The 23,484-nt window shown below is 41.7% G+C and overlaps 1 protein-coding gene and 1 non-coding gene across 2 annotated transcripts in view; both read left to right on the top strand.

Annotated features, from left to right (window-relative positions):
• MAML1 (mastermind like transcriptional coactivator 1) overlaps positions 1-23,484 on the top strand; it is a 62,457-nt gene that overhangs the window by 605 nt on the left and 38,368 nt on the right. The window lies entirely within an intron of this gene.
• Positions 6,563-6,721, top strand: LOC122701197. The gene has a single exon (XR_006343031.1). It is a non-coding gene; the product is annotated as a U1 spliceosomal RNA (small nuclear RNA).

The following is a 23,484-nucleotide window of genomic DNA, read 5'->3' as shown; positions in this document are numbered from 1 at the left end:
GTGAGTAGGACTCCGGGAGCAGCCCCTTCTCGGGAGATGCTGCCCCTGACGCCGCCCAGGGCCCTTTGAGACTGCCTCAGTGCCCGCAGCTGTTTGGGTCTCGCTCCGGGGAGGCTAACATGGCTGGGACTGAGCGGTTGTCATCTGCGGGAAATGGCACTGTGGCGTTGCTTTGGGAAAACAGGATCCTGAGGACCGACCTGAAGGCCCCGGCAGGGAAGGCTGGTGAACGGGCGGTGAAAGAGTTTTCTTCCAGACTTGATTTCGAAATTCTGAGAATTCTGTTTTGGAACAGATTGGCATTAAAGTTGCCTGTGATAATGGCCTCATTTATTCTGCAGCTGTCCTTTGAGTCCTTGCTTTTTGCAGGGTCAGGGCTTAAATATGGAAATAAGACGGACTTCAGCTGACCAAATGAAATTGTTCTGAATGGAAAGTCAAGAATCGTTCGGAAATCTTCGTAGAGGCATAGTGCTGCTCATTGAGATGTACAAAAGTATTCTTTGTTTAGGCAACTCTGAAATTTTGTGAATTTGTGATTACAGCAGTATTGTTGGCAGTCCCAGTTTTAATTAGAAGCCTGTTTAAAACCTCTGATGATATTAGAGTTTGCTGGTAAATTATTACACCCTTTTGGGCTCTCAGTAGTGCTAGGGAAGTTTGTTGGTTGGAGGTTTTCCTTCCTGAAACTACTTACAAGGTTCGTTGCTGTTGTTTTCTTGGTAACTTAAAGTTTAGAACAAATGCTACCAATTTAATTTCTGTGTATTTTTATAATTCACGCCTTTATTAGGTCTCACCGGGCTGTTGCAGTACTCTTCACTAATTAGTATTCAGGTATTTAGTCTCTAACCCTTTAAATGCTGTGACCCTCACAGGCCCTATGCTCAGTTTGTATTATTTTTCTTATTCTCTCCCACACCAGCCTGGACTGCTGGACATCTCATTGCTTATTGTTATCAATTCTTATGTAGTCAGGACTTCTCGTCCTCACTTTTCTTCTCTGTAAATTGAAGATGTGTTTGACCTCCTCTGGGATTCTTGTAAGATTCAAAAGAAATGAGTGTCGAGGTGAAAATACTTCATAAATGGAAAGGCTGCCGGTAAGACCCTCCCCCATCACCTCTCAGAATCCTGACGTCCTTCAGGTACAGTTCATCTTCCTCTTTAAAACCAGTTTTCACCCTGCCCCACAGCAGTTAGAATCTGCTTTGTCAAAACATTAAGGAAATGCATTGCCTGTGCTATTTTAAATATTTTAAGCACATCCTTGCATGCTACTTTAGATGTGTCTTGAAAACTAGACTGTAAGCCCTAGGAGAACAGGGGGAGATGCAGCTCAAAGGAAAGACTTAAAGTTTTGGGTGGTCATTCCATTTAAGTAAACAGTGAAAGCCCATAGAAAAAAAATCTCAGTTTTACACACTAATAGTTGCCTGAACACCTGCTAGAATATGTTAGTAGTGATTCAGTTTGTTTAAGGAGAGTAAGAATTTAGATCCTCTATGATATTTTTAGCCCTAAACTACTAGAGAGAAGTTGGACATGCTGTTTGAAGAGAAATTAGTTCTGAGTGTGTCAGAACTTGAGCTTGGCCTGTTTAGTCATTCCTTTGGGTGTTCAGGTGTGTCGTGTTATGTTGATGTCTTATCGCATTAAACCTTGACCCATGGATTTCGTGAGTTAAACTTTAGAATGGAATTGCTCTACTGCCTCCCTACTAGGAAGAGGGACCCTTTTAACTTCAGTCTCCACGTGATTCTAGGTGAGCTCTTTGGCTTTGGAGTAAAGTTTTAGGAATGGAAGATGAGAGTCTAGTAGAACCCATTTTAGTGGCTCCTTCAGTTCAGAGAGGGGGAGAGTTCTTGCCTTTTGGCCTTGAGAGAAAGCACAGCTTTGCCCAGAGAGATGGAGGGGAGAAAGTGATTATTATTTTTGACAATTCTGTGTATGTATTTGATCTAATCAATATTCCTTAGTGAAAGTCGTTTCCGGCTCTTTGCGATCCCATGGACTGTATAGTCCATGGCATTCTCCAGGCCAAAATACTGGAGTGGGTAACCTTTCCTTTCTCCAAGGGATCTTCCCAACCCAGGGATCGAACCCAGGTCTCCCACATTGTAGGTGAATTCTTTACCAGCTGAGCCGCCAGGGAAACCCAATACTCCTTACATAAGGAATATTATTATTATGTTTTCAAGAAGTCCTGTAGTACTCTTAGGCATCCGTTTCCTAGCAAAGTTACCATCAGCAAACCATTTGTACACGTGAAAATGGATCAAATCAAATTTACTAGTAGAGTCCAGTTTCTGCTTATTTTTCCCCCTTCTTAGGATATTCCACTACAGCTAAATCTTGGCCAACTTCTGTTTACGGTAGATACTGTTACAGATGAATCAGAAACTGTGCTTCAGACTTTTTTCTACTCTAGTTGTCAAGGAATGACCTTATTAGGTTTTCTTTGTACTGCGTGTGCTCATTGAAAACCAAATAGTAGTGACAGGATTGACTTCTTTTTAATAGGGATGCCAAATAATAGAGAATTACCACTCACTTTATACAAACATTAATTCTGTCATGAAAATAGCCTTCTACAATAGCTTGAACATTTTCTTTTGGTAAAATGTTATAAAGGTTTATTCCTGGCCCCCTTATATAGCATTGCCATACTTTTGCTGCTTACTTCTTAAGTTGTAATACTCTACCAAGAAATTTGACAGTTCCATGTCAACCATTCATGGAAGTTGCCTTTCCTGCTTAGTTTAGGAAATTATATTGTTTGTTAGGAAAGAATTACCAATACGTTGTTAATTGTTTAGGAAATAATATTTCTCTTTGTTGCTCTCTTTTTAACTTTTATCTATACATAACTACACAAATAGTACAAAGAACATCGGCTTACCTTTACTTAGATTCTACCCGTTGTCATCATCATTCCTTATTTGCTTTATCATGTCACACATTCTCTCCTCTCTACCTTTCTGTCTCCCTAAAAGTTCTGTTCTCTGAACCATCCGTGAGGGTATAGCACACCTGACTGTCTACCCCAAAACACCTCAGTGTGTACCTTCTAAGAGTTAAAGATGTGCAAACTTTCAATAATTATTTTGTAGACTGAGCCTATGTAAGAATTATATAAATAATAAATTATTTTCAGAGAGTAGATATTTCTGAACATGAAACAGACGTTGTGGGATAATTTTAGAGAAAAGATGAGTAATGTGGCTTTAGGATTGCATTTCTTCCTATAACATTCATGACCTTGTCCTAGCATCTTCTTTCCTTTTTTATCAGTATCCCCTTTTCCCCTGGGTCCCTGCCTTTAGCTTGAAACATGAACAGATATCCTCCTTTCTTTTGTCTTTTCTCACCCTCAAAATAGTGTTCTAGCTCCTTCCTTCTCTTTGCCCTTCCCACTGCACTTCCCATTTACTCATTTCCCCATTGTAATCTGCCTTCTACCTCTTCTACTTTTCCGAAGCTGCCCCCTTAAAGGACACCAAAGATGGACTTGCCAAATTCAGTGGCTTCTTAGTCATCATTCTTTTTGACTTCCTCCTTCCTAAGACTCTTCTGTTAGCTTCTACTCTCTTCTGATTTTCTTTCCAGCTTTCTGACTTTTCCTCAGTCTCCTTCTGCTTTCCTTTATTAATTCATGCAAAAAATACTTGAGTGCCCACTGTAGGTCAGAACATTTTTTTGGTTGCTAGGGATACAGCAGTGAACAGGACAGATTGAAACTCTGCTCTCATGGAGAGAGATCAATAATTTTTAAAACTAATTTTAAGTTATAATAAATGCTAAGAAAAAGTGTAAAGTAATGTGATACTGAGTGATTTATAGTAGCAGTTTTAGATATGATAGTAGCAGCTCTGTCTTAATTTGGGTTGAATGACAGGAGATTATGAGTCAGCTGAAAGTTTCAGAAAAGAACATTCCAGTTAGAACTACCACCAGAAAGTTTCTGAGGCAAGAACCTTCTGAGCTTGCATGAAGAACAGAAAGGAGGGACAGTATGGGCAGAGCAGCAGGCAGTCAGCTGGTATGAGAGCTGGGTAAGCAAGGGTCAGATCAAGTGCAGTGGGACGCAGTAGCAGGATTTGAAGGAAAAACATCACATGATCTAACATTTTTTAAAGGCCATTCTGATGCTACACGGAGGGTGTCTGGGATTGGTCTGGGCATGAGTTGATGCAGTTCAGGCTTTTGCAGTGGTCTAGGCTGGAACTGTTTGTGGTAGTGCAGATGGAGAGGAGGAGGTGAATTCTGGATAGCTTCTGAAGACAGAGGTGACAGAGGATGGTGATGGACTAAATGGATTGGATTGGAGGCAAATGGAAGGAGTTGAAGGGATTCCAAGTTTTTTGGCTTGAGAAACGTTCTTTGGACACTTTTTAAATATTCATGTTCCCTAGTTTTTTTCACTCAATTTTCTTTTCCAGGGTTAATGTCATTGATTCTTTCATGCATCTATCACCTATTCTTCACATCTCTACCCAGGGTCAAATGCAGCTGTGTACTGCACATTTCCACTTTGATTCCCACGTTATCCAAAAGGGACTCTCCGATTTTCTTGCCAGTCTTATATTTCTTCAGAGTATTTTCCCTTGTCCAGTCAACCAAAGTGGGAGCTTGGGAATTATCCACCCCTTTCTTCATTTCCATCTTTTTGTTTTGGCTGTGTCCTTCAGCATGTGGGGTCTTAGTTCCGCAACCAGTGATCGAACCTGTGCATTGGGAGCACAGAGTGTTAACCATCAGGGTAGTCCCTATTTCCATCTCTAAGTTGGTCATTTGTTCACCCAACATTGAACTCCTGCTGGGAACCAGGAATTGTGGTGCCACACTTATGTCATTGCAAAGCCCTGCTGAAGACTGTAAAACCTATGGGAATACTAGGAAAGGGATGCCCCTTGGGTGAAGTTTGGAAAGTGTTACAGACTTTTAAAGTGGGTCTTAATATTTTGCCAGATGTTTTCCCAAAGGGTGTTACATGAAACACTAATTTCATGGGCTATTAAAAGAGTTCTAGAGTTGCACAGATTTGGGTGATACTGGAATAAACAAATTTAAACAGTTTCCTTTATTTAGGAGATTTCCAAACATTTAATAGCCTAATATGCATGTGGGCTTTCGCTCTTATCAAGGGACATCTAATAGGATTTTGATCCCTTTGGAAAACTAAGCAAAAGCTCAAAACTGTGACAGTGAATAATTATTTGAATTTAAGACTTTAAGTGCCAGAGGCTGGAAGATAAAACTGGAAAGGTAGGAGTCTATCACAAAAAGCTTTATGTTTGATACTAGGTGTTTGGACTAAATGATTATGAAACATCGTGAACCTCCCTGACAGATTTTTGTTGACATTTTAAGCTTATCAGAATTATAATGCATTTGTCATGTTGATCAGTGATATACTAAATTACTATAACTCAATTTAAATGAAATATATGAACTAAGAAAATTTATGTAACAATTAAGCACTATGTATGTTTAATGTGAATCAGCTGTTTTAAAAAGAGAAAAGGGCAAAAATGCTATTTATAGTGGCAGAGGATATAACTTCCAGAGAATCATCAATGTTAACATTTAAAAATAAAATGATTACATCACCTTTTTAAAATGTCTAGTGGAATCTGAAAACCTTAGTGATGTGCTTTTGTCAGCCACTTAAAGAATGCTTTTCTACAACGGAAATTTTATCTTTCAGTTAATTGACTTTTCTTGGCTGCGCTGGTCCTTCTTGCTGCGCGGGGTTCTCTGGTTGCAGTGACTCTTCTTGCTGAGGGACACAGGCTAGGGTGCGCAGACTCGGTAGTCATGCTGCACGGGCCCAGTTGCTCTCAGACATGCAGAATCCTCCCCGACAAGGGATCAAACCTGTGTCCCCTCCATTGGCAGCTGGATTGCTAACCACTGGACCACCAAGGACGTCCCAGAAATTTTTTCTTTTGAAACTTGCATTTCTTTTTTCTTTTTTTTTTCTTTATTGATGTATAGTTGATTTACAATGTTGTGCTAGTTTCAGACACATAGCAGAGTGATTCAGCCATACACACATATATATCTGTTTTTTTCTCAGATTCTTTTTTCCTTATAGGTTATTAAAACTATGCAGTGAATTCCCGTTCTGCTCTTATTAAAGTCAATTTATAGGGAATTTCCTGGTGGTCTAGTGATTGGGACTCTGCTATTTCACTTCAGAGGACCCAGGTTTGATCCCTGGTAGAGGAAAAAAATCCCATAAACCCCATGGTGCAGCCAAAAAAAAAGTTGATTGATACAAAAGAATATACGTAGGTAGGGGGGATCGGGATGAGGAATACATGTAAATCCATGGCTGATTCATGACAATGTATGTCAAAAACCACTACAATATTGTAAAGTAATTAGCCTCCAACTAATAAAAATAAATGGCAAAAAAAGAATATATGTAATATTTATAAGATTCTATGTGTTATATATATTTAATATTTTAATAAGTTATTATAGTAAATTAGTATATAACAACACTCATTTTAAATTTTTATAAATAACTTATGCAAAAAAGTACAGGTTTATTATACTTACCTGGCAGGGGAGATAACGGTGATCACCAAGGTGGTTTTCCCAGGTTAATCCTTTGCACTCCGTATGTGCTGACTCCTGCAATTTCCCCAAATGTGGGAAGTTCGACTGCATAATTTGTGGTAGCAGGGGACTGTGTTCACGTTTTCCCCTGAAGAAAAAAAAGTACAGGTTTATTAGACTTGCCTCTCAGTGAGATGGAGGAGGCTTTTCCACCTAAATTTGTTCACATACCTGTGGGTGAATATTACTCATTGACGAAATGACAGTTTTTAATTCTATTCCTATTTTTTTGTCTTTACAAATTTAAGTTCCAGAAATCCTTGTTTGCCTAAGTATAAAAGAAAGGAAGAAATTTAATTTTAGTAACATTCAAGTTTTTGAAATGTGAGTTGTATCCCTGAAATCATGTAGTGATATATATCATCAAAAATTAATTTATTAATTAGATGACAATTTGGTTAGGTACACTGTCAATTTTAATGAAAGCAGAAAATTAGAGACCATCTGACTTATAAAGGGATAATCTCATCAGTCATTCACTTTCTCACCAAGAAATGTAACAGAGGCTTTACCAAATCTTATCAATTGATTGTCGATTATACCTGTTACTCTTCCATTTAGAAGGACCTTGTATAACCTAATATACTCAAAATTGATTGGGAAAATAAAAATATTGTTCAATACATCTTTGCCAGTAGTTTTTGATAAATACTTTTATCCACTTCAGATATGTTTTCATCAAAACCTTAGAACTGTGACTGTAACTTGTTTACTATATGCAAAATGTCTACCACGTAACCCAGTTGGCAAAATCAGTCTTCATTGTCAGGTTAATCAGCTTTTTGTCAGAAAAAGTTTGACTTCATTTTTCAAATACACATAATACTATACATCCCATGAATACCATCTCACTTCTGAATTCTAAGGGAGAGAGTTGAACAGTGTGGAGCCTCATCATGAGTTTTGTTGTCTTATCAAACTACTGTGCATTGCCTGCATGTATCTTACTCATATTAAGCATTCTTTTGAAGAGCTGTATGTTATTGGTGAGTTGAGGATGGAAGAATGATGTTTTTATGATGAAAAATATCAGCACTCTGGCTGCCCACTCTGCCCAGTCTAATTCAAAGCATCCCAACTCACAGGCTAAACTTTGGCAAGTTAAGTATTCAAGGCCCTTAAGTTAGTGGAGAACTATTGTGCCTAGCAGAGCAGTGTAAGACACTGTGGTATAAAGTGAACTTGGGAGCATCATCAGTGTTGCTGGCCTGGTGGAGCAGCCTGTCATTGAGGTATTACAGTAATTGGCACCGTGGAAATGAAGCCCATATGCCACCCTCCAAGATCCCTAAAATGCTTTGAATGCAATTCTTTTTAAATGGCCTAATTTCTCTAGATGTCTTCTCATGTATGCCCTTCCTTAGTCATATAATGCCTGACACCCGCTCACCATTCAGGACTCTGCTCATGTGTCATCTTCTTTAGGACCTCTTCTCTAAGTCCTTTCTCTAGCCAGGCTGGGTACTTAACCTCTGCCAGAACAACCACACTGTACTTTAATTAGTGTGTTTGCTGCTCTCCATTAGACTGTGAGCAACCTGAGAGCAAGACCAGTAATGTAACACAAACCTTGTACAGTTTGGCAGTCAGCAAGCATTTGTTGAATAAATGTTGATGATATTGTGGAAGGAGCTGTGAATTGGGAGTCAGAAGCTGTATGTTTTTGGGCTGGAGTCATTTCGGAGGTGGACTAAACAGAGGTGACAGTAGACCCTGATTTATACTGCCATGTTCGTTGTGGCCTTGTTCATAATAGCTGAGAGGTGGAAGCAATCTTGTTTGCATCAGCAGATGAATGGATGAAGAGAATGTGATGTATACATACAGTGGACTATTATTCAGCCTTAAAAAAGAGGGAAATCTTGTCTCATGTCGAAACGGATGAATCTTAAGGACATTGTGCTAAATGAAATAAACCAATTTCTGGAAGACAAACACTGCATGATTCCATTTATCTGAGATATCTAAAATAGTTGAACTCTTAGAAAGTATAAAACAGTAGTTGCCAGGGGCTGGAGGGAAGGGGAGAATTATTTAATGGGTGTACAGCTTCAGTTTTGTAAGATGAAGAGCACTAGAGATTTGTTGCATGGCAGTGTACGTACAGTTAACACTGCTACTGTACTGTACACATAAAAAGCTCACGATGGAAACTTCTATGATGAGGGGTTTTGACCACCTTTTTTTAAAGTATAGTTGAATTGCAGTGTTGCATTACTTGTTGCTGTATAGCAAAGTGACTCAGTTTTACATACACACACTTTTTCATATTCTTTTCCATTATGGTTTATCACAGGATATAGAATATAGCTACCTGTGCTATGTAGTAGGACCCTATTTATCTATTCTATATATTACCAGTTTGCATCTGCTAGTCCCGAACTCCCAGTGCAGCCCTCTCCCATTCCTTACTGCCTTGGGAACCACCAGTCTGTTCTCTGTGTCCCTGATTCTATTTTCATTTCATAGATAGGTTCATTTGTGACCACAGTATTTAAAAAGTTAACTACAAGACAAAAACTATAATTTTCCAAGTCATATGCTTGGAAAATTTTTAACAATTATAAGGGTTTTATTTATTTATTTATTTATTGGCCACACCATGTGGCATGTGGGATCTTAGCCCTGTGACCAGGGATGAACCTGAGCCTCCTGCTTTGGGAGTGTGGAGTCCTGACCACTGGACAGGCAGGTGGACTGGATGCCGCATGCTCCAGCTAAGAGCCTTCCTGCCACAATTGAGACCTGGTGCACCGGAGAGAAAGAGTAAGGCTTGTCAATGATACTAGAAAGACCAGAGTCACTGCAACGTGTTAATAAATATTAATAAAGAAAGACATGATAGATGCTATGACTTTCTGCCTAAATATAATACAAGGAAGAACCTTATATGTATGTATCTCTATTCCTATATAGTATCTTTATTACCATAAATGAATAAAGTCTGTTAATCTAAGCAAAAATAAAGGTTGATGGTGCTAATGAGCACAATGCATGCAGGTGAGATAAAGCTGTTTATGGGCCAGGAGTCAAAAAACCTGCATGTAGTGAAAATTTTGGCTTAAAGTAATCTTGTGATTTTAGACATGGCACTTACAGCGAATGCTGTAAAGAACGATACTGCATAGGAACCTAGAATGTTAGGTCCATGAATCGAGGTAAAATTGGACATGGTCAAGCAGAAGACGGCAAGAGTGAGCATCAACATTTTAGGAATCAGTGAACTAAAATGGGCGAGAACAGACAAATTTAATTCAGGTGGCCAGTATATCTACTACTGTGGGCAAGAATCCCTTAGAAGAAATGGAGTAGCCCTCATAGTCAACAGAAGAGTCCAAAATGCAGTAGTTGGGTGCAATCTCAAAAACAACAAAATAATCTCGGTTTGTTTGCAAGGCAAACCATTCAACATCACAGTTATCCATGCCTCAACCACTAATGCCAAAGAAGCTGAAGTTGAAAGGGTTCTGTGAAGACCTGTAAGACCTTATAGAACTATAAGACCTATAGACCTTATAGAACACCCCCAAAAGACATCCTTTTCATCATAGGAGATTAGAATGCAAAAGTAGGAACTCAAGAGATACCTGAAGTAACAGGCAAGTTTGGCCTTGGAGTACAAAATGAAGCAGGGCAAAGGCTCACAGAGTTTTGCCAAGAGAATGCACTGGTCATAGCAAACACCTTCTTCTAACAACACAAGAGATGACTCTACGCATGGACATCACCCAATGGTCAATACTGAAATCAGATTGATTATATTCTTTGCAGCCAGAGATGGAGAAGCTCTATATAGTCAGCAAAAACAAGACGTGAAGTTGACTGTAGCTCAGATCATGAACTTCTTACTGCCAAATTCAGACTTAAATTGAAGAAAGTAGGGAAAACCAGTAGGCCATTCAGGTATGACCTAAGTGAAATCCCTTATGATTATTTAGTGGAAGTGACAAATAGATTCAAGAGATTAGATCTGATAGAGTGCCTGGAGAACTATGGATGGAGGTAAGTAACATTGTACAGGAGGCAGTGACTGAAACCATCCCAAAGAAAAGTGCAAGAAGGCAAAATAGTTGTCTGAGAAGGCCTTACAAATAGCTGAGAAAAGAAGAGAGGAGAAAGGAAAAGTTATACACAATTGAATGTAGAGTTCCAGAGAACAGAAAGGTGAGATAAGAAAGCCTATGTGAACAGTGCAAAGAAATAGAGGAAAACAATAGAATGAGAAAGACTGGAGATCACTTCAAGAAAATTGGAGATACCTAAGGAACATACCATGCAAGGATGGGCACAATAAAGGACAGAAATGGCAAGGACCTGACAGAAGCAGAAGAGATTAAAAAAAGGTGGCAAGAATACACAGAAGAACTATACAAAAAAGATCTTAAGGAGCTGGATAACCATGATGGTGTGGTCACTCAACTAGAGCTGGACATCCTGGAGTGTGAAGTCAAATAGGCCTTAGGTAGCATTACTATACAAACAAAGTTAGTGGAGGTGATGGAATTCCAGCTGAGCTATTTCAAATCCTAAAAGTTGATGCTGTTAAAGTGCTACACTCAACATGTCAGCAAATTTGGAAAACTCAGCAGTGGCCACAGGACTAGAAAAGGTCAGTTTTCATTCCAATCCCAAAGAAGGGCAATGCCAAAGAATGTTCAAGCTACCATACAATTGTGCTCATTTCACATGCCAGCAAGGTAATGCTCAAAATCCTTCAAGCTAGGCTTCAGCAGTACATGAACTGAGAACTTCAAGATGTACAAGCTGGATTTAGAAAAGGCAGAGGAACCAGAGATCAAATTGCCAACATCTGTTGGATCATAGAAAAAGCAAAGGAATTCCAGAAAAACATCTACTTCTGCTTCGTTGACTTTGCTAAAGCATTTAACTGTGTGGGTCATAACAAACTGTGGAAAATTCTTTAAGAGGTGGGAATACCAGACCACCTTACCTGTCTCCTGAGAAACCTGTATGCGGATCAAGAAGCAGCAATTAGAACTGGACAAAGAACAACAGTCTGGTTCAAAATTGAGAAAGGAGTTCATCAAGTATGTATATTGTCACCCTGCTTATTTAACTTCTGTGCAGAGTATATCGTGCAAAATCTGGGCTGAATGAATCACAAGCTGGAATCAAGATTGCCAGCAGAAATATCAGCAACCTCAGATATGCAGATGATATCAATATAATGGCAGAAAGTAAAGAGTGAAAGAGCCTCTTGATGAAGTGAAAGAGGAGAGTGAAAAAGCTGGCTTAAAACTCAGCATTCAGAAAACTAAGATCATGGCATCTGGTCCCATCACTGCATGGTAAGTAGATGGGGAAAAGTGGAAACAGTAACAGATTTGCTTTTCTTGGATTCCAAAATCATTGGGGACACTGACTGCAGCCATGAAATTAAAAAACAACAACAACAAAACAACAACAACACTTGTTCCATGGAAGGAAAGCTATGACAAACTGCTGCAACTGCTGCTGCTAAGTCGCTTCAGTCATGTCCGACTCTGTGCGACCCCATAGACGGCAGCCCACCAGGCTCCCCTGTCCCTGGGATTCTCCAGGCAAGAACACTGGAGTGGGTTGCCATTTCCTTTGCCAGTGCATGAAAGGGAAAAGCAAAAGTGAAGTCACTCAGTCGTGTCCGACTCCTAGTGACCCCATGGACTGCAGCCTACCAGGCTCCTCCGTCCATGGAATTTTCCAGGCAGGAGTACTGGAGTGGGTTGCCATTGCCTTCTCCGATGACAAACTAGACAGAATATTAAAAAGCAGAGACATCACTTTGCCAACAGAAGTCAGTATAGTCAAAGCTATGAGTTTTTCAGTAGTCTTTTGTGGATGTGAAAGTTGGACCATAAGAATTGTAAGCACCAAAGCATTGATAACTGTGGTACTGGAGAAGACTCTTGAGAGTCTCTTGCACAGCAAGGAGATCAAACCAGTCAATCCTAAAGGAAATCAATCCTCAGTATTCATTGGACAGACTGATGCTGAAGCTTCAATACTTTGGCCACCTGATGCAAAGAGCCGACTTACTGAAAAAGACCCTGATGCTGGGAAAGAGGAGAAGGGAGAGACAGAGAGATGAGATGATTGGATGGTGTCACTGACTCAATGGACATGAGTTTGAGCAAACTCCAGGAGTTAGTGAAGGACAGGGGAACGTGGTATGCTGCAGCCCATGGAGTGGCAAAGAGTCAGAGATGACTTAGCAAGTGAACAACAACAAATTGTGTGATTTTAGGCATGGCGCTTACTCTCTGCTCCAACTTTTTTACCTTTCAAAGATATTAAGGAAATACTCTAAGAGACCAAAAGTTGTAAACTGAATAGAAAATTTTACCACCAAAGGAGGGAAACTAGTCTAGCACAGTCTAGGCTCCGAGGCATGGATGTGCAGTGGTTCAGGGGAGGAAAAATTGGATGATCTTTTTAAAACCTGAAGACCACAAACCATCTTCTTCTCCCTCATTGGGAAAGCAGAATCTCTGAGTGTTGCTGATTGGCTAATGATACCAGGACCTTTCCGCTATGGAAGCCGTAGGCTGGCTGGAGACGGTCAGCTGTGTAAGGGACCGCTGTCTCGGGACTCCGCCCTCAGCCGCCTCTGCTGCGTATACGTAAGGTGCCTGCTTTGGGATCATGGTGTCCAGTCAGGTCTGCTCTGATATAGGTGACCTAGCTGGTCACATTGGAGAAGGCAATGGCACCCCACTCCAGTACTCTTGCCTGGAAAATCCCATGGATGGAGGAGCCTGGTAGGCTGCAGTCCATGGGGTTGCTAAGAGTCGGACACGACTGAGCGACTTCACTTTCATTTTTCACATTCATGCACTGGCGAAGGAAATGGCAACCCACTCCAGTGTTCTTGCCTGGAGAATCCCAGGGACAGGGGAGCCTGGTGGGCTGCCGTCTATGGGGTCGCATAGAGTTGAACACGACAGACGCGACTTAGCAGCAGCAGCAGCTGGTCATGTCAAGAGAATTTTGAAAGAACCAGACTCTTTTAAATTTATTGTCATTTTGTCCTCATAGGAGTCTCATAGGATAGATATTATATCCAGTTTTACATGTCAGGAAACTTAAGACCCATAGATTAACTTGCCAAGGTTGCCAACTCAGTGGTAGGACCAGAAATTCAGACCAAACTCCAGTAGAAAAACTCTGTCCTTCTTCTCTGTCATTTGGCTTCTGCAGATGAGATCCTGCATGAGAAAGTTTCATAAAAATTAGATGTTTTTTTAGAAACAAATTGGTTAATATGTTATTTAGTGTAGATTAGAAACAAATTGGTTAATATGTTATTTAGTGTAGAACAATGATCTTTCAAAGATACTCTGTGGCAGAGGGCCAGTGTATCAGAATTACAATGGTCCCCACTTAACTGCACCTTTGCTTTCTACTGTTTGACTTACCTGCGGTCAACTATTGTCTGAAAATACTTAATGGAAAATTCTAGAAATCATAAGTTTTCAATCATGTGCCATTCTGAGCAGTGTGTGAAATCTTGTGCTGCCTCACTCTGTCTGCCTGGGGATATGAATCACCCACCCCCTTTGTCTCACATATCTATGATGTGTATATGACACACCCCATAGTCACTTAGCCATCCGGGTTATCAGATTGATTGTCCTGATGTTTAAGTGCATGTGTTCATCTAACTCTCATTTTACTTAATAATGAGTAAGTAAAAATACTTACTCTTCCCAAAACAGAAGAGTAGTGATGCAGGAAATTTAGAGATGCCAAAGAGAAGGTGTGAGGTGCTACCTTTAAGTGAAAAGGACACAGAGTTCAGTACCATCCCTGGGTTCAGGCGTCCACTGGGAGTGGAACCCCATGGATAAAGAGGGGACTGCAGTACTTTGGGCATTTTTAACTGTGATTCTTTTCTGTCTGCAGATAACCCTCCCTCTTCCACCCCTCCCTTGACTTTCATCCCTTCTCACTGCTAAAATGAGTCACTCTTACTGATGGGAATGTGTCCTGTCCCTTAGTTGTGTGGGGATCGCTTAGATGTCTTCTCAGGTTTTCACTCTTTGGGACACATTATACACCTGCATCCTTGCCATAGCTTCAGAACAGGCAGAGGATAGATCCCATTCCTTAATTTGGAGCTTGGACTTAGGAATTGCTTTGGCCAATGAGATGTTATGAAACAGTAATTTTTTTTAATTCAGAAAACAAAAACTGAGAAATATTATAAAATGTGAAATACATGTGTGAATTATACATATGAAGTATGAGTAATTTTCCCAAAAAGTAAAGGAAAAAAAAAAGAGAAAAAGCTAAAAATAGCAAAGAAAATTTGAGGACGAGTGTAGGAGATTGAACATGAGAAAAACAGAAATTACTGGAAGAAAGCAATGATTTAATTTGAGAATTTAAGGGCGTGAGTTGCCAGATCAAAGGGCCATATTGTGCTCAGCACTGAGAAGGAAAATAGACCCATGGCAGTCATAAAACTTCTCAACATTGAGTTTAGAGGATAGAACAGACTTCCGGCATGGGGAGGGTACTAGGTCACATATCAAGAATCAAGAGTATCTTTGGACTTCTTGGCAGCAACATAGGAATCAAAAAGGCAGTAGTACAGTGCTGAAATTCTGAAGTAAAACAATTACCAACCTAGAATTATATAGCTAGCCAGAGTATACAGCAAGAATGAGTATAAAATAGTCATTTTCAGAAATCAGAGATTTAAAAAATTTTAACTGTCACATACCTTTTCTTAAGTTACTGTAAGAAATACTGCATCAAAATTGAAAGAATAAATCAAGGAAGAGTAAAACATGAGACACGGAAGATAAGAGATCCAACAGAGAAAAATGGCAGGGTTTCACGTGGAGGAGGAAGGAAAGTGGCCCCAGCATGACAGCTCTGCATCAGGTGTGACAGGCAGCTGAGCCACACTGCTGCAGTGCGAGCCAGCACTCAGATCCCCAGGTCCGCACCGAGCGCAGAACGCCAGGAAAACGTGGCCCAGGTCCTCATCAGTACTGGGCTCATCCTGATCATGTCTTCTTTTCACGCTTTGCCAGGGACACTCATGGACATTTTCAGCTTTTCCCTGAGAGCAGGAGGTCGGCCACACTGGACCGCTCTCCCAGGCCAGACTTCTGCTGCATGCCCAGTGCCTGGCCCACGTGCTGCTTGTGTGGCCAGGCTCCCGGCTGTGGAAAGCCGTGTGTTCCCCAGGACTGACTTGTGACCTTGCTTGCCTCTTCCTCAGAGGGGGCCTTGTCAACTTCCATGGAAGCGGAAGTCAGACCACAGCCTGAGACTGCCCTGCTCTCTTCCTTCTGGAGCCTCTGTCCGGGGAGATGAGTGCTGCCCTCTCCTCACGTGGCTGGTGTTCGCTGGCCCTCGTTTTCAAGACTAGGTGCTGTGTGGTTTGGGGATAGATTACTTCAGGGTGGTAGAACTATTATTAAAAGCAATTAACACAAAATCAGGATATTAATGATTTGTGGCAAGTGTTGAAGAGAAGAGAAACGGGCTTCTAAGAACTTCTCCGACTTAATGTGCATGTGAATCCCTTGGAGATCCTGTTAAAACACAGATTCTAAGGCAGAGGAGGAGGCTGAGATTCAGCACTTTTTAAACTTTCCAGGTGATGCTCATTCTTTTGTGGGACAATACTTTGAGTGCCAGCATTCTAAAGTGCTGGACTCTCGTTTCTTGACTTGAGCAGTTGATACACGGTGTTCATTTTATTATTACTCTTTGTATATGCATATGTTGTTAAATCTTTCACAACGAAAAGATTTTAACTGCAAAGGAAAAAAGTAATAGAAGAAGGATGTATTGAGCAAAAATCCTGGAGATGTAAACATGTCAAATCATAAAAGCCTTGAATACTTTATTATATTAGGGTTCTCCAGAGAAACAGTACCATTAGGAGACATATATGGGGGCGGGGAGGGGGGCATTGATTGGTTTTACTGTAATGAATGGGCTCACACAGTGACAGAGGTGGACAAGTCCCAAGATGTGCAGTTGGCAAGCTGAAGACCCTGGAGAACCAGGGCTATAGTTCCACAGTTTGGTATGCTCCAGACTCCGTGAAGAGCCAGTGTTCCAGGCCCCAGTGAAGAGGGACCTCAGAATGACAGTAGTCAGTCCGCATAAGAGCTTGTCAGAGGAAAACCAGACAGGCTCCCCTAGAAGATGAAGAGATGGAATGTCTTATGTGAACGCACATCTCAAGAGACAGCTAGAGCACTGGCATAGAATCCGGCTGACAAATGTGTGGAAAACCACAGAAGAAGAGTATAACCTTTTGCAGTGTTGTCCTAAATGTTTTTATTAGGAAGTCCAGTCACAGGTTGGACTCTGAGGTGTAGCGTGAGCACATGCCTGCAGTCTGTGTAAGCTGTCCTGTGGAGGGCTGGGCTTTCGTGCATGCTCTCTAACTGTGCAGTCCTGGCCTCCAGGAGGGAGCTGTGCCGCTGCAGGCGGGTGTCCGAGCTCGCTTCCCAGCGTTCACTGTTGTGTCTCCTAGACGTGAGCAGGATTGTTACGCTGTGAGCAGCCGTCACTCTCGTGTTCATGCCACACACACGCTCGTCTGCTCTTGCTTTTGCGTTACAGTGTACTGCTGATCTTCCTCTTGCCGCTTTTACCCTTTCTGAACCTTAGTTTCCTTCTGTGTGACGTGGTGATGACAGCTGCTTTGCAGAGTTACTCTGCCTAGCACAGAATGTGTACTTAGTAAATGATAACTCTTCCTGCTTTAGGAGACTTCTTTTCATAGTTATGTATTTTTAAATTTTTATTTATTTTTGGCTATGCTGGGTCTTTGTTGCTGTGCTCAGGTTTTCTCTAGCTGTGGTGAGGGAGGGCTGCTCTCTCGTTGGGGTCCACAGGCTTCTCATTGCAGTGGCCAAACACAGGCTCTCAGTGCGAGGACTCAGGAGTTGCAGTACATGGGCTTAGGTGCCCTGAGGTGTGTGGGATCTTCCCAGACCAGTGTCTCCTGCATCAGCAGGTGGATTCTTAATCACAGGACCACCAGAGAAGTCCAGGGGATTTCTTTTTAAATGTTTGTTTTTATTTTCTTGTTTTTGATCTCCTGCTGACCTTTGTTCATCAAATGAAGTACGAACTGGTTTGGCAAACTTGGCAATCTGAACCACCAGGCAGAATTTAGAGGTCTGTTTACTGATCGGCGTTAATGACTCAAGTCCCAATCTAGTGCTGAAAAGACAGTTGAAAGGGAGTGACCCTTCCTTTGTGCTGTGTTACATGTGCCACATTAGAGGGTAACATGAAAAGCCAGGGGGAACTCTGCAGTCACCTCTGGGAATTGAGGAAGACTTTAATGTGGGCACTAGGTGCTCTTGACTGGAGTGCCGAGGGATGCCCACATCGCTCCCTGTGTCCCTGGGACATCCACTTCTCTGCCTGCTCACCTGCATCCGTAAGACCACACACCCATGGCCTCTCCCCATCGCAGGCCTGGGAGTCCCTCAGAACAGACCAATGAACCTGACCTCTCTGCTGCCACCTGCCGTTTCTTACTCTGCTCTACCCACACAGGACCCTGCCAGGTACACACTTTCTCCAAAGACCTTTGGGCAAAACCCTGTCAGCACACCTTAGCAGTCCCACCTTCAGCATACATCCAGAATTGGCCACAGCTCACCACCTCTGCTACCATCACCCCGATCGAGGCCATTGTTTCTTTCTTTTAAAAGAAAAAAAAAAAATTGTTTTGGCTGTGCTGGATCTTCGTTGCTGCACAGGCTTTCTTCCAGTTTTGGTGCCAGGGGGCTACTCTCTAGTTGCGTTCTGTGGGCTTCTCAGTGCAGTGACTGCTCGTGTTGCAGAGCATGGGCTCTGGGGTGCATGGGCTCAGCAGTTATGGCCCTTGGGTTTCAGGGCTCAGGCTCCAGAGCTGTGGCTCACAAACTTAGTTGCTCCATGGCATGTGGGATCTTCCTGGACCAGGGCTTAAACCCATGTCTCCTGCATTGGCACAGGGATTCTTTACCATTGGTCCTCCCCTAGGCCATTGTTTCTTTCACCTGGATCATGGCCTCCTGACCATTCATCGTGTTTCCCTGTTCTTCCTGTGATCTCTGTCCAGCAGCCAGCACGATTTCGTTCTCCTGCTGGACACTGGCACAGGTTTTCCATCTCGCCAGCCTTTAAACAGAGCCCACAGACCCTGTGCAGTGTGGTACCCCGTCCTTCCTGCCTCCCCCCAGCCCCCGCCTCCTCCTCGATCCTTTCTGGCGCCATCTCTCCATGCTCCCCATCGCCACTAGGCACATTCCCACTCGGCCTCTGCATCACTCTCCCAGGAGATGGCACTGCTCACTCACTCACCTCTCACAGCTGCTAGTTCAGAACTCTCAACGCTCAGTGAAGCCCCTACTGAGCAGGTTTAAAAGATCACAAACCCCCACAAAACTCCCTTGCTATGCTCTATTTCCTTGGGAGCACAAGTTGATCAAATTTCAACTCTAGAAAGGCAAGGGATTTGTCTGTTTTGTTCCCTGCTGTATCCCCAAGGCCCAGGCAGTGGCTGGCTTGGTGAGTGCTCAGTAGATTCTGGTTGAATACTCTGAGTCAGAGGAGAAGGAGGTTGCGAGAAACTGAGAAGGGGCAAAGTTGAGGCTTCTTAGCCAGGTAGCTGCCCATGCAGAGTCATTGCAGGTCCTGGTGTGCTGAAGTTCAGCTTTCCTGACACAGGAAGGCAGGCTGTGAGAAGGGGCCTTGTGTGCAGTGAGGGGTCTGCTGCCCAAGAGAGGCAGCAGGTTTAGGAGCCCTCCCTTTGTCTTAGTGTTGTCCTGAAAACTTAGCTTCAACGCTGGTTTCTAGAGCTCTGCCATCCAGCTGTGCCTCCATAGCCACCAGCCATGGAGGACTGTTAAATCTTTGCAGTTTGTCTGATGGTTTAGTCATTAAGTCGTGTCAGATTCTTGCAACCCCATGGACTGTAGCCGGCCAGGCACCTCCGTCCATGGGATTTTCCAGGCAAGAATCATCACTTCAGTTCAGTCACTTAGTCTGACTCTTTGCAACCCCATGGACTGCAGCATGCCAGGCTTCCCTGTCCATCACCAACTCCCAGCATTTCCTCAAACTTATGTCCATCAAGTCGGTGATACCATCCAATCATCTCATCCTCTGTCGTCCCCTTCTCTTCCTACCTTCAGTCTTTCCCAGCATCAGGGTCTTTTCCAAGGAGTCAGCTCTTCGCATCAGGTGGCCAAAGTATTGGAATTTCAGCTTTAGCATCAGTCCTTCCAATGAATATTCAGTATTGATTTCCTTTAGGGTGGACTGGTTCAATCTCCTTGCAGTCCAAGGGACTTTCAAAAGTCTTCTGCAACACCATAGTTCAAAAGCATCAATTCTTTGGTGCTCAGCTTTCTTTATGGTCCAACTCGCACATCCACACATGACTACTGGAAAAACCATAGCTTTGACTAGATGGACCTTTGTCAGCAAAGTAATGTCTCTGCTTTTTAATATACTGCCTAGGTTGGTCATAGCTTTTCTTCTAAGGAGCAAGTGTCTTTTAGTTTCATGGCTGCACTCACCATCTGCAGGGATTTTGGGGCCCGAGAAAATAAAGTCACTTAGTTTCCACTGTTTCCCCATCTATTTACCATGAAGTGATGGGACCTGATGCCATGATCTTTGTTTTTTGAATGTTGAGTTTTAAGCCAACTTTTCCACTCCCCTCTTTCACTTTCATCAAGTCTCTTCACTTTCTGCCATAAGGGTGGTGTCATCTTTGTATGTGAGGTTGATATTTCTCCTGGCAGTCTTGATTCCAGCTTGTGCTTCATCCAGCCTGGCATTTTGCATGATGTACTCTGCATGTAAGTTAAATAAGCAGGGTGATGATATACAGCCTTGACGTACTTCTTTACCAATTTGGAACCAGTCTGTTGTTCCATGTCCGGTTCTAACTGTTGCTTTTTGACCTGCATACAGATTTCTCAAGAGGCAGGTAAAGTGGTCTGGTATTCCCATCTCTTTCAGAATTTTCCACAGTTTATTGTGATCCACACCATCAAAGGCTTTGATATATAATCAGTAAAGCAGAAGTAGATATTTTTCTGGAACTTTCTGGCCTTTTCGATGATCCAGCAGATGTTGGCAGTTTGATCTCTGGTTCCTCTACCTTTTCTAAATCCAGCTTGAACATCTGGAAGTTCACAGTTCATATACTGTGGACGCCTGGCTTGGAGAATTTTGAGCATTATTTTGCTAGCGTGCTAGATGAGTGCAGTTGTGCAGTGGTTTGAACATTCTTTGGCACTGGAATGAAAATTGACGTTTTCCAGTCCTGTGGCCACTGCTGAGTTTTCCAGATTTGCTGGCCTATTTGAGTGCAGCACTTTAACAGCACTTTAACATTTAACAAGAATATTGGAGTGGATTGCCATTTCCTTCTCCAGGGGATCTTCCTGACTGAGGGATTGAGCTGCATTACAGGCAGATTCTTTACCGACTGTGTGTCTAATCCAAATTAAATTTTGCCGAAATTGTAAAATTCATAACTGGATTTTGAAAACTGAGTGCCAAAAAAGAATGCAAAATCTTTTCTAAAAATAATTTTTATTTATTTTTGGCTTCACTGGGTCATCACTGATGCCCATGGGCTTTCTCTAGTTGTGGCAAGCAGGCCTAGTCTTATTATGGAGCTCAGGGTCTAGGCTCACAGGCTTCAGCAGTTGTGGCTCACGGGCTTAGTTGCCCCTTGGCATGTGGTATCCTTCTGGACCAGGGGTCAAACCCAAGTCCCCTGCATTGCAAGCAGATTCCCAGCCACTAGACCACCCGGGAAGTCCCACAGAATTTTTTTTTTAATTTATTTTTAATTGAAGGATAATTGCATGACAGAATTTTGTTGTTTTCTGTCAAACCTCAACATGAATCAGTCATATGTATACATCTATCCCCTCCGTTTTGAACCTCCCTCCCATCTCCCTCCCCATCCCACCCCTCTAGGTTGACACGAACCACCACCGTTTGAGTTTCTTAGCTATACAGCAAATTCCCATTGGCTATCTATTTTACATATAGTAATGTAAGTTTACATGTTACTCTTTCCATACATCTCACCCTCTCCTTCCCCTCCCCATGTCTACAAGTCTGTTCTCTATGTCTGTTTTTCCATTGCTGCCCTATAAGTAAATACTTCAGGGCCATTTTTCTAGATTCCACATGTATGCATTAGAATTTATCTTTCTTTTTATGACTTACTTCATTTACTCTGTATAATAAGTTCTAGGTTCATCCATCTCATTAGAACTGACTCAAAGGCATTCCTTTTTATGGCTGAGTAATATTTCACTTTGTATATGTACCACAACTTCTTTATCTATTCATCTGTCGATGGACATCTAGTTGCTTCCATGTTCTAGCTACTGTAAATACTGTTGCAATGAACAATGGGATACATGTGTCTTTTTCAGTTTTGGTTACCTCAGGATATAAACCTAGGAGTGGGATTGCTGGGTCATATGGTGGTTTTATTCCTCATTTTTTAAGGAATCTCCATATTGTCTCCCATAGTGGCTGTATTAGTTTACATTCCCACCAAGAGCGTTCCCTTTTCTCCACACCCTCTCTATCATTTATTGTTTGTAGACTTTTTGATGATGGCCATTCTGAGTGGTGTGAGGTGATATCTCATTGTAGTTTTGATTTGCATTTCTCTAATAATGAGCGATGTTGAGCATCGTTTCATGTGTTTGTTGGCCATCTGTTTGTCTTCCTTGGTGAAATGTCTGTTTAGGTCTTCTTCCCACTTTTTGATTGGGTTATTTGTTTTCCTGGTACTGAGTTGTATGACCTGCCTATATATTTTGGAAATTAATCCTTTGTCAGTTGTTTCATTTGCTATTATTTTCTCCCATTCTGAGGGTTGTCTTTTCACCTTGCTTATAGTTTCCTTTGCTGTGCAAAAGCTTTTAAGTTTGATCAGGTCCCACTTGTTTATTTTTGTTTTTATTTCCATTACTCTAGCAGGTGGGTCATAGAGGATCTTGCTTTCATTTATGTCATCAAGTGTTCTGCCTATGTTTTCCTCTAACAGTTTTATAGTTTCTGGTCTTACATTTAGGTCTTTAATCCATTTTGAGTTTATTTTTGTGTACGGTGTTAGAAAGTGTTCTAATTTCATTCTTTTACATGTAGCTGTCCAGTTTTCCCCAGCACCATTTATTGAAGAGGCTGTCTTTGCCCCATTGTATATTCTTGCCTCCTTTGTCAAAAATAAGGCACCCATGGGTGCGTGGGTTTATTTCTGGGCTTTCTATCTTGTTCCATTAGTCTATATTTCTGTTTTTGTGCCAGTACCATACTGTCTTGATGACTGTAGCTTTGTAGTATAAACCTGAAGTCAGGAAGGTTGTTTCCTTCAGCTCCATTCTTCTTTCTCAAGATTGCCTTGGCTATCCAGGGTCTTTTATGTTTCCATATGAATTGTGAAATTTTTTTGTTCTGTGAAAAATGCCTTTGCTAATTTGATAGGGATCACATTGATTCTGTAGATTGTGTTTGGTAGTGTAGTCATTTTTACAATATTGATTCTTCCTACCTAGGAACATGGAATATCTCTCCATCTGTTTATGTCATCTTTGATTTCTTTCATTAGTGTCTTATAATTTTCTGTGTACAGTTCTTTTGTCTCCTTAGGTAAGTTTATTCCTAGATATTTAATTCTTTTTGTTGCAATGGTGAATGGGATTGATTCCTTAATTTCTCTTTCTGATTTTTCATTGTTAGTATATAGAAATGCAAGTGATTTCTGTGTATTGATTTTGTATCTTGCAACTTTGCTAAATTCACTGATTAACTCTAGTAATTTTCTGATACTATCATTAG

The sequence above is a fragment of the Cervus elaphus genome, chromosome 9, assembly GCF_910594005.1.
Source record: "Cervus elaphus chromosome 9, mCerEla1.1, whole genome shotgun sequence".
NCBI lineage: Eukaryota > Metazoa > Chordata > Mammalia > Artiodactyla > Cervidae > Cervus > Cervus elaphus.
The sequence above is the reverse complement of the archived record's forward strand: the minus strand, read 5'-3'. Positions and strand labels throughout refer to the sequence as shown.